General features: G+C 40.2%; 1 long non-coding RNA gene across 2 annotated transcripts in view; it reads left to right on the forward strand.

Moving 5' to 3' along the window:
• LOC122967733 overlaps positions 1 to 12,752 on the forward strand; it is a 43,424-nt gene that overhangs the window by 13,737 nt on the left and 16,935 nt on the right. The gene's annotated exons all lie outside the window — the stretch shown is intronic.

The following is a 12,752-nucleotide window of genomic DNA, read 5'->3' on the forward strand; positions in this document are numbered from 1 at the left end:
GCTGCAAAGCTCCTGCACCCAACCCTCTATAGGCAAGCATCTTGCTCATCAGCCACCTTACTAACATTTTCTGACCAGACCATCATACTTGGTGAGCTTCCTCTCAAATGCCTCTTCAAGGTGGTCCCCCCAAGGTATTGTCAACTCCAGGAGCACGACTTGCTTTGTGGAATTGGACACCAGAACCAGGTCAGGTCTTAAGGTGGTGGTCGTAATGTGCTGTAGGAGCTTGAGTTGCCTCTCAAGGTCTACCATCAGCTATCAGTCCCTTGCAGAGGCCAGTATTCCTTCTGTTGTTCTCACAGAAGGTCCTGGCTGCTCCCCCGCTCTGACGAAGGCAATAGATTGTTTTGAGGGACGAGTCTTCTTGGCCGACTCCAGTGCTGATGGATTCTGTGATGGACCTCAAGACCTGGTAATGCCTCCATCAGTACCACCCCTCTCCCAGTTTTTTGGTGCAGCAGTTTAGGATGTGCTCGAGGGTTCCATGCTTCGAGCAAAGTGGACAGGCCGTTATCTCTACCTTGCCCTGTGTGTGGAGGTTTGACAGGCTGGGGAGCACATCATGGACTGCCTGGACAAGGAACTTGATCCAGTTGGACTCAACCTTCCACCGCTCAGCCCAGGTCACTTTCCACTCCATGGCATTGTCCCATCTGGTCAGTGCTCTCTGTTGGCTCATCGCCACCATTCTACAGGTCCTTTCCTCCTCCACCACTGCTCTCACCACCTCCCGGACTAAGTGTTGCTTCTCCTTCCCATTGGTGGTGACAATGACCAAAGGGATACACATCTGGATTTGTGGATTTTCTGCCATTCCTCCCTGCAGATCCTCTCAAGCTCTGTCAGGTTGGATGGTGACAGTTGGTGGACAGCCATTTTCAGGTCTCTCCAGACATGTTTGATTGGGTTCAAGTCAGGGCTCTGGCTGGGCTTCTCAAGGACATTCACAGAGTTGTCCTTAAGCCACTCCCGCATTGTCTTGGTTGTGTCCTTAGGGTCATTGTCCTGGAGGAAGGTGAATCTTCGGCCCAGTCTGAGATCCTAAGTGCTCTGTACCAAGTTTTCATTAAGGATCTCTGTACTTTGCTCTGTTCAGCTTTCCCTCAACCCTGACCAGTCTCCCAGTCCCTGCCACTGAAAAACACCCCCACAGCATGATGCTGCCACCACCATGCTTCACCATTGGGATAGTATGGGCAGTTGGTGAACGGTGTCTGGTTTCCCCTAGACATGACATTTAGAATTGAGGCCAGACAGTTAAATCTTGGATTCATCAGATCAGAGAATCCTGTCTCTCACAGTATGAGAGTCCTTTAGGTGCTTTTTTGCAAACCCCAAGTGGGCTTTCCTGTGTCTTTCACTGAGGAGAGGCTTCCGTCTGGCCATTCTGCCATAAAGCCCAGATTGGTGGAGTGCTGCAGTGATGGTTGTCCTTCTGGAGCTCAGCCAGAGTGACCATTGGGTTCTTGGTCACCTGCCTTACCAAAGCCCCTCCCCCCCCAGTCGTTCAGTTTGGCCTGGCAGCCAGCTCCAGGAAGAGTCCTTGTTGTTCCAAACTTCTTCCATTTAAGAATTATGGAGGCCACTGTGCTCTTGGGAACCTTCAATGCAGCAGAAATTTTTTGTAGCCTTCCCCAGATCTGTGTCTCGACACAATCCTGTCTCTGAGCTCTGTAGGCAGTTCCTTCGACCTCATGGCTTGATTATTGCTCAACTATGAATTGTCAGCTGTGAGATGTTATCCAAATCATGTCCAATCAATTGAACTTACCACAGGTGGACTCTAATCAAGCTGTAGAAACATCTCAAAGATTATCAAGAGAAATGGAAGACACCCGGACTAAATTTCAGGTGTCAGAGCAAAGAATATTTATGTCAGTGTGATATTTCAGTTCTTCTTTTTTAATAAATTTTTCAAAAAATTCTAAAATTCTGTTTTTACTTTGTCATTATGGGGTATTGAGCATAGATTGATGAGGGAAAAATGAATTTAAACTATTTTAACATAAGGCTACAACACAACAAAATGTGAAAAAAGTGAAGGGGTCTGAATACTTTCTTAATGCATTGTATTTGCCATCTCCTCTTGGCACCTCTGTAAGTGAGAGAGAAGTCTTTAGGCAGTTATTAAAGCAGCTGCACTGACACCTTATTCCCATTCACCCAGCACTCTGCTATGGTTGTCAAAAACACTCCCCACAGATTAGCTACTAATGCTAACATTTCAGTCATCACTACAAATGACTGCACAGGCAGACACACAGACACTGTCACTGGAGGGATGCCTTGCACAATGATAGTTGATTTGATTTGCATTAACTGGTCTCCAGTTTAGGGGTTAGGCCTAGTTCTAGACTGGCTTTTTGTACCAGATTAACTCAAATGGTCTTTCTCAGACATGGTTTGGAACAGTTCTTGATTTACAGTCAGGTAGTGTTGAACAGGTTTCCTAACTAAAATAAAACTTGAATTAAACTTCCAAGGAGACAAGTTTACCTAGGCTGATGTGAGTTTCTCCTGTTTTTGTCAAAATATCCTATGTGAGAAACACAGTGATCATCTTCTCATATTAATAGAAATTAAGAAAAACAGCAGCACCAAATAAGAGTCAATCCATGAGTTGTGTGCTTGTATTGAAGAAGATGTCTGTAGTTCTATATCTGGACAGTTGTAAAATACCAGTAGAATGTGGGCAGATAGATGGAGTTGATAAGAGAGGATCATCTGATATCATGAAAGGTTGTAACTCACAAATGTTGCACAGATACTTGAATTTGTTTCACTTAAACACTACAATCAATCAGCAATTATAATTTGCTTTTTTGTACACAATTAAAGTTCAAATAGAAACTAAAATAATTACAAAAAAGTTAGATATAGATTTGTTTGCTTTCTTCAAGGTCATTTGTCTATTTGCTACATTTCTACTGTGTAACCAACTACAATACTCTCTAACCCTTAAGTGGATTCCTGCCGCACTTGTAACTTCATGTTTTTCTTTCAACATGCAAAAGTTCTAGTATGCATCAGCTCATGCTCTGTCATAGTTTCATGCTATTTATTCTAATTATAGAACTCTTCCTTCTATAGAAGATTTCTAAACACAACCAACAGATTTGATATCAGCTACCTCTCCTTCTTGCCTGCATGGCAGGGCAAAATAAATTGGATACAGAAAAGTGAGAATGCTGGAACATATGGTTGATGTGGCCAGAATGTGTCATTGTTGTTGTGTAAAAGGGCAGGGCATTTTATAGCTGGAGGTAATAACTTCTCCTCACAGTTTAGATTCAGTGTTTTTTTTTTTTTTAGCTTTGTTCTAATGGGGCTCTCAGGGTTGGAAGTCTATCAACAGAGGTAACATGTACAAGCTTATTATAAAACTGTGTGCATGTGTTTGTGTACATCAGCGTGCATGCATGGTACATGTGTGTTTGATTAGTTTGGTTGCGGTTTGCTTATGCACAGTTGTGTGGAAATGAGAGAAAATAACAAAAGGTACAGAGGAGATAAAAAAACAAAGATGGTTACAGCATAAAAGTAATTTTTGAGCTGTAATGAGTGACAAATAGAAGCCACATATCATGTGTCAGTGTCATACTGAGTCATACTGGGATCTGTGTTGCAGAGAGAGGTTGTTTCTTCGCATCATTTTGTAGCTTAGAGATTTTGCATGTGTGCCTAATCAAAATGACTGCTTTTATAATTGGTTTCATTATTTTCTTTTCTGGGTCTCCCTGAGTACTAAAATGGAGGTGTGGTAGCTGAAAGCAGCTTTTCTATTTTACCAGTTTTTAGATCCTGTGTGTCTCTGATGTGTCCAGGCCTGTATTAACTAAAGTGTAAAGGATATCTTCATGTTAGTGCACTACAAGTACAGCTAATAGTAAAGAATGATAATTTACAGCAGTTTCTCACTCACACACACTGATAATTCTACAATAATCAGTCTAGTTGTGGTGAGAAAAGGTTTAGCTCATAATAAGAGAGAGCTCTTTGTTTTTGAGCATGCAAGTTATGGATGATGGAATCTTGCAGTTGTTTTGTTTAATCATCATTTTCACTGTCTGTCTTCATGATTGATGTCTCATTATATTGCCGTCTTTGCTGTCTTTTATGACTGCTGCACACCACGTGTTTGAATTTGTCTCCTGAGATTGAAATGCTCCCTGAAAAAGAGATATCTGGCAGGACGGCAGGTGTACAGAAAATAAATGCTTTATCCATTAGTAATAGCAATAAGTGCTATTACCAACAGCATGCAATGCTGAGGGCGGCATCTGTGATGCAGTTGTCACTCATCTTTTTCATGATTACAGAGGCAGAGGCTTTAAACACTAGAGGGCACTCACAGATCTCATCACAATCACACATAGACCTGGATCCCTTTGTTCCTTTGGCTGTAGAAAATAAATACACATCACTTCCTTGTAGACACACTCACAAAAATACTTATAAATATACAAATAGTGACTTGTAAAGCCAGTATAAGTCTTTTTGTTTTCTTTTTTCGTTTTGTATTTCAAAGAATTATACATTAAATTACAACAATTTTGTATTTTTTTCAATAAAACTAATAATGTATCATATTTACAGTATATACAAAAATATAATGGAGAATTTGTGTAGCAGCATAGATGTGGGTCTATATATATATATATATATATATATATATTTTTTTTTTTTTTTTTTTTTTTCTTACAACCCTCCAGTCCTCCTTAATAAATAATTGTTGGGGATATGCACTGATGCAGGACAACACACCATCAATAAATGCATTTGAAACTTTGATCAGTAACTTGTTCTTCGAGGTGAAAGAAAGAAAGATGAGGAGAGAAGTTTAGAGGTAAAGTCTGAGAGTTTCTGAGTATAAAAACATTCAATTCAATTCAAGTAGGCTAAATTCAAGTAAATTCAGTGGGCTTTATTGGCATCAAAGTTTCAAGAACGATGTTGCCAAAGCATTAAAATACAATCTGGATAGTACAAAATAACAATAATATGAACATTAACACAACATTAATTATCAGTGGGTATCTGCCTTATTCTGCTCTACATGCATTTATTGGTGTTTTTCTGTGTACATGTAAAATATATCTGCAGAATTCTGCACGTAAAGATTCTGTTGGATGTTTGTCCCAACGGGTATAGCTATAATGATTGAGTGGACCCCATACTCCACTACCATAGAGCACAATGGGCAGGATCACACTATCAAATATTTTAACTGGGTTGCCACATTTTAATTAGAATTTGGAAATTTTCTCTTAATTGCAGTTAGAGCTCTTCAAACTTTTTCTTTTAGTGCATTCACTGCCATGTTGAAACTCCCTCATGCTGTTATGGTTATACTAAGGTAGGTATACCTCATACTACGTTCAATTATATGATTATTTATGGTGAAGTGGTATTTATTCTCCTGACATCTGGGGCATTTTTGAAAAATCATGACATTTGTTTTCTTCATATTTACTGCCAGGGCCCAGTTCTGACAATATTTTTCTACTATGTCCAGCTGTTACTGTAGTCCTTGTTCAATAGGAGACAGTAGAACAAGGTCATCAGCATAAAACAGAGACTTCACCTCTCTACCTAGGAGGGAGAGACCAGGAGCAGCACATTGATCCAACTGAACAGCAAGTTTATTTATATACACATTGAATAAAATCAGACCTAAATTGTAACAAACACCTCATCTCTGGGTGAAGAACTCAGTTTGTTTGTCTCCAATTTTAACAGCACACCTATTTTCCAAATACATTGATTTAACCAGATCATACATTTTGCCCCCTATAGGCAAAGCAAAGCAAAGCAAGGCAGGTTTATTTGTATAGCATATTTCAACAACATTGCAATTCAAAGTGCTTTACATAAAACAAAAAAGGCATCAAGAAAGAATGTGAAGCAAAACGAGGCAATATAAAAAGACATTTAAATATAATGAAAACAGTTACGGTGCAGTGTAAGATATTAATCAATACCACAATGTAGAAATCTGTAATAGAGCCCTTCATGCCAAATAGTCAAAAGCTTTCTTGAAATCAATAAGAATAATTTCCTTACGGTAGTTACTAGGGTCTGATTTGTCCCCACTCTTATGAATGTGGGAAATGAGCCCTTTGCACCAGATGTTAGGAAAACATCCTGATTGTAAGACGATATTGAGCAGCTTCTACACTGCACCCTTCATCTCTGGGGTGCTGCATTTGAGCATTTCATTTTTAATGCTGTCTGGACCACAAGCTGTCCTTGGCTGAAGATATTTTGTCTGTGTGGTCAATTCTTCCCAAGTAATTGGGGAAATCAAGGGGGTTTTGTTGTCTTTAATTGTTTCTTCTATTGTTTGAAGTTTTTCTTTTATAATACATTGATCTAAATTAATTAGATTTATTGGTATTTCTTTGTACAGATTTTCAAAATGTTCTCTCCAGATGTCACCATTCTGGATGGGTAATGCTTGTGGTTGCTTTGTGTTAAAGGTGTTCCACATATCCCACAATTGATTTTGATGAATGGCGTTCTCAATATCTTCAAGTTTCATGTGGGTATAATTTTGTTTTTTATTCCTAATTGTATGGTTATATTTGTTTAAAATTTAATGCGTACTTAATGCGTAAGGCTGGTTGTTTGGTTGGCAATGTTTTTCATTTGCTATTTTTCTCAGGTCTTTTCTGATGGTTTTACATTCTTGACCAAAACATTTGTCAGTGTTTTGCCTTTTAACAGGCTGCAATTTTTATAAGGTCAGCTTTAATAGCTGCCTCATGGCCTTTTTTTTAACACCATCTCTGGTAGGGACATATTGATTTTGGTCATATATTGATATGTCATTCATCAAATCAGGGGAGTTCAAGGCCATGATGAATCTGTCTCCACTGTCTGGGGCCCATCAGATAGTTTTGTGTCACTCATTTGACCTGAGAGTTTAAAGAACACATTTATTTGGTCATGGTCTGAAAAGAGGGATTTTTGTCTGACAGTGAATGCACTGATAGTGGAGGGGTCCATATCAGTGATTGCATAGTCTACTACACTAGACCCAAGAGCTGAGGGGCATGTGAAACTCCCTGAAGAGTCCCTGCTGAACCTACCGTTAACTATGCATAGGCCTAAGGCCCAACAGAGATGCACTACCTCCTTGCCATTTTGATTTATTTCAGAGTCAAGGTTGTTCCGATGGGTGATGGTTGGTGTGGTAAACAGAGGAGACTGACCAAACACATGGTTGTTTTCCTGCGGGTTGATGACATCAGGTTCAATTCCTGCTCGTCCATTCAGATTTACAGTTAGAAGCACGTTTCCCTGGGCTTGGAAATAGGCAATTTCTAAAGGAGAGTCTCAAAAATGTCTTCTTCAAAATAAGAATCTTCTGGGGTTATACAAATAGCACAGAGATATTTATTGATCCCTATCAGTTATACCCAGGGTTTGATCTAACCTTAACAAAATGTTTGATTTACCCTGTTTTACTGGTAAAATCTGATGGCAAAGATCTCTTTTATCTGTCTTCCAGCTCAGAGGTAGTAGGGGGAGGGACTGTGGCAATAGGCTGGGCTACAACTGCAGCACAGCTCCACTGCTGTGGTTGGGGAGAGGGACAAGGGGCAGCTACTGCTGTGTAGCTCTGCTGCTGATGAGGGGGTTGGTGGGCAGGGGCTGAGGCGGGGGAAGGTAGACTCCTCTGAATGTGCTTCACAGTGGTGAGGTAGTGGGCATGTGGGGAGTGGGTAAGTAAGTAAGGTGGCACATCCTCTTCTGATCTCCATATTAATGTCATAGATGACATGAGGAGGGGTGTCTGTCCTAGGCAGCAGGGTGGAGACCACAATGAGGTGCTGAAGCGTTTAGACAGCACTTTGTTACCAGGAAAAAGCTTGTTTGTGGCCAGGATTTTCCCATTAGAGTCAGCCAGCAGGACCACTTGTGGGGCTTGCTCTTCAGGGGGAAGTTGAGATGGGCAGAGCTGGCAGTTTGCAGCTGGCTGTGTGGATGTATCAGGATGTGCCAGGGTGTTGTTGGGCTGGGTGCAGAGCAGAGCGGGTGGAACAGAGACAAGGCAGGGGTTTGAGACACTCGCAGGGAGAGTCTGTGTCTCTGTACTTGTCATTGTGGGGACTGATGAAAGTTGGTTTGTCAGGCGTTGGACTTGCCTGGTGAAGCTCCTCTCTTTATTCTCAGCATTCTCCGTCACTTTGGCTAACTGAACACGGAGCACACTGATCTCCTATTTGAGTGCCTCTACACTTCCTCTGAGGTCAGATGCCAAGGCCCGGTTGTCTCTCTTGAGCTGCTGGAGCTCCTCTTTAAGCTGCTGCAGAGTGTTGTCTGGGGGGTCAGACAGTCTGGGTTGGGTCAGCTATTTGAATTCAGCAAAGTCCAGCTCTAGCAGTGACATACTCTCCTTCAGCTGGTTGGTGGAGTTGGCAGGTGTGGGAGGGCCAGAGATGGACAAGGTGGTGGGCTCTCATCATCTTCACTGTCAGAGGGGACACTGATCTTCTTGGTGTCCACCTCAGCTTTCAACAGGGGGAATGTCTCTTCAAAGGACCTCAGATTGGCTTCATTCCCTTGGACCATGACCTTTCCTTTGGTGTAATATGTGATAGTAAGCAGAGGGTCATCCTTGTCAAGGTGTTCATCTTTACAGATCTTTAATCTGCCTCCTGAGCCAATGCCCTCACTGGATATGTATGCATAATCGCTGCACAGAGTATCTCTCGGGATGTAGAAGGAATCAGTGAAGAATATGAGGTTGTTCTTCCTTCCTTCTTTGTGCTCTTTGTGTTCCTGCCTTCTATTTGTGTTTCTCCGTAGCTGTTCCACTCTTACATTTAGCAGGGTTGTCAATGTCCCTGCACTCCGCTCTGAGGGCTGTGCTGTGCTTAGCTGTCTGCTGACCAGTTTCCATGGCGACCGCTTGTTTACTCCAAGGGGAGCTAGGCTAGGCTAGCTTTTCTAGCCCATCAACACTGGCTAAAAAACAAAACAACCCCCCCCTCCCTCCCAAACTACATACAGTTTACCAGATACATTAATGATACCAACAAGGATCCTTTAATTTTTTTAAGTTTGTCTTCTTGTTTTCATAAAATAACTCTTCTGTTAGCTTTTGTCCAAAGATGAAATTTCCTCTTCTGTTCTTGCTGATTAATGCTGTTACTTTTTCTTGAGAGTCCTTTCTTCAGATTATTTGAGGGTTATTTTGCAAAATGTCCCACTTTTTTTAGGTCCAAGTTTGAGATGTATTCAGGAGCTCATTTTTGGTGCAGCTACTCTTCTGGAATTCTCTCTGAATCAAGGCCAAGTGTTGTTAGATTGTAGCACACTGCTTTTCCTCAGAAGTCCCAATCTCTTCCTCCATAAGTTCCCCAGCTCATTCTTGGTATCCAGTTGTTCGTTTTTTCCCATAAACGATATCAGTCAACACCTGCCATTTCCTTTTCCCTGGTTGACACGTGATTAATTGACAAAATGATTTACTGGCAAATGTCATATACCACACAGACTGGGGTAAACGGAATGGAGGATATTGGTATTTAATAGTGTGTGTTTATGTGTATTTGGTGTTTGTTTTTTGTTGTTTTTTTGTTTTTTTTAATCTAATCATTACCCTGTTTATCAGTTATCCTGTTCCTCCATGTCCGGTTGGTTGATTATAATATTGATGTGAATGTATGTATAAACTGTAGCCTCCATCTACCACTTTTCCTATGTGAGTGATGGCTATAGGGGTCTTGCAAATAGCAATCCAATCTGCACAAACGTAATGAACATGGAATTATGTGTAATATGTGTATTGAACACTGCTGATAGAGCCTAGATGACCACACACACACACCCATCTGTAAAATATGGTTCAGGGCACAAACAGAGATCAAATTAACATGGCTTATAAAATTATTAACACAGAAATGTAAATGACCAGGAGCAGTAAGACCGACTACAGATTTGTTAACAGCCACACATTATATATGTCACCAAACTGTATTATTACTGTTTTTTCAAGAATCAATTGATTTTAGGCCAATTTTGTAGTGTTTTCCATTTCTGGTCAGAGGTTAATGTCAAAAAAGGACAATGAAAATAAATGAAAAAATAAACACTGTACTACTGTGACAATCGCTCTGCTCTTTTAGGCATATTTATATAAAGCAGTTTAAGTCTGCTACATATAATGCAGGTCCTACGAGTATTACAAATACCGCACCTGAGTGCAGAGAACTTTAAAGATTGGCTCTGTAAGGGAGCAAAAGAAGACAATCATTTATATCGACTGGGTCGAAATGTGTGCATGCTGGTCTGATGCAGGAGGGAAATGGTGGGCCAGTTTGACTCTTCAAAGTGGAGTATGGAGCACTTTGTAAGTAAATTACTCTAATGATTCAGCCAATGGAGCTGTAATTGCCAGCAGACAGGGAGGCATGACTGAAGAGGGCTACTTTCTTTCCTTCTTCATTCCCATGAGAAACTTCTCTTATTGCTCATCTCCCACTGTGAGGGCGGAGAAAGAGACAGATCAGCAGGTTCAGAGTTGGTAGTGCGTTCATGGTGTTCTTATACCTTATATATACCTGTATGTGTGTGTATATATCTATATCTATATCTATATTATTATTATTAAGTGTTTATTTACTATATTTTGTAAATTAACACTTATCCTAAGTTACAAAACTCGTCTGGTTTCCCATATTTTGTCGCAGCCTATGAGCCGGGCTGTGACATATGACCTTCGCAGTCACCAGATCTCAACCTAATTGAACACCTGTGAGATTTTGGACTGATGTGTTAGACAGCGCTCTCCACTACCATCATCAAAACACCAAATGAGGGAATATCTTTTTGAAGAATGGTGTTCATCCGTCCAGTAGAGTTCAGAGACTTGTAGGATCAATGCCAACGCTGAGGAACACCATATATATATATATGCACTTACTGTTACAAATGCATTTTAATTTCATAGGACACTCTACAAAGTGACTGAACGAGGGCATTCATCTCATGTAACCCAGACAGGTACTAGTCTGACAGATAGTATAGGATACGTGTCTATATACAGTTTGACCTTTGTAAAACTGTTTCTTTTCATGTTAACCTTCTGCAAATTGTTTTATTTGCTTTTTGTTCTGAAATTAATCAGATTATTTTTTACATCAATTTATAAATTTGTCTATATAATAAGTCTATAAAATATCAGACAATAGTGGAAAAATGTGCATCGCTTTATCCTACAGCCTAAATTAAGTCTTCATATTGCTAGTTTTATTCTGTCAACAGTCCAAAACTTAATGGTATTCATTTTACAATAACATTACACATAAAAAATGAAACAAAACAAAACAAAAACACATTAAATTAATTGTAACAATAAAGCTTGTTAATTCACCTTTTGGTTTAGTACAAGTTACGCTATAGGCCATGCACCTGTCGTATGAATCACAGGTCATACGACAGATATTATGTGATTCACAACCCCCTCTTCTGCTCTCTCCCAAACCACTTTAAGTGTAGCTGGCAGGCAGATCAATGGCACAGCCTTAGGGGGAGTGAGAGAGGGGCTGACTGTGGGTGTTCTGTCTCTTAGCTCTTCCTCTCTCTACTGGGTTTCTGCACTTCTTTATCAGAGATATAGAGAATAAGCTTTCCCCAACACACCCAGGCCTTTCTCCTACTCTCACATGCTGTACTACTCACTCATTTAGTGTGCTTTACCTGTACCTGAGTGTAGGCCATTTGTGTGCCAATATGCACTGCATTGGTTATATTACTTTCAGTACACCAAGCAAATGTGTTTTTTAACAAGTACATAGTGTTTTTCAACTATAAATGTGTACGCTACACAATAAAATATACGTTATTATTTTGCAACAATAAAGCAGTTTTACTGCATGATCAATGGAGTCATTAATCATCACATCAGTTACAAGTGAATCAGTTTGCTGGATAGTTTGCCAAACTAGTGCACAAGTTTAGCCTACAGTACTTCTAAAGCAAAGTCATATAACAGGCGTGTCTGTTGATTGCTGATAATGAGCACATTGCCCTCATTTGTGCTCAGATCATCACAGCATCACAGTGTCATCATAAGTTTAGTATCGCTTTTTATATGTTTCAGTTCCGTCTGGTTCCATCTCTGCCTCCAATTATCCCAGTCTTCATCTTCTCGATCACATTTAATTCTTGTTTTCTTGTTGTCTTTACACTCTGCATTGTGAGTAAAAAAAGAAAAACTTGCGTGCAATTCATTCCATTTTGATTTTAAACGCACAATATTTAATTTCTGCTGCTAGGGGTCTCTCAATCAAAACGATAACAAAAGACGAAGTTTGATGACGTTGTGAAGTAGTGCAGGATCATGGGAGTTGTCTTTATTGTTAGACAACCAGCTTCTCTGGCTTGGGATTACTTCTAAAACAGATCTGACTAAATCAGACTAAAACAGACTGATTAAAACAGGTAAAAACAGTGAATAAAGCAATTTCTTCATTGCTGTTAGGCAGGCACAGGACATCCAGGAGGGGCTGCTAGCCGAGCTGCTGCTAATGTTTGCTCAGCTTGTTTCTCTGATAACTTAAGATCCAGACGTCTAACGACTAAAATCCTTCTTCCAGTTAAAAGTTACAGTTAAAAACGACCAAGATCTAAAAGTTTATTGTAAAAATGTTGCTTAAAACTGCATGAAAGTCCATTTATAACAGTTTCTGGCGGACAACCAAAATGCCAACGTATCATCTTGTATGCGCATACTTTTT

This window comes from Thunnus albacares, chromosome 17, assembly GCF_914725855.1.
Source record: "Thunnus albacares chromosome 17, fThuAlb1.1, whole genome shotgun sequence".
Taxonomy (NCBI): domain Eukaryota; kingdom Metazoa; phylum Chordata; class Actinopteri; order Scombriformes; family Scombridae; genus Thunnus; species Thunnus albacares.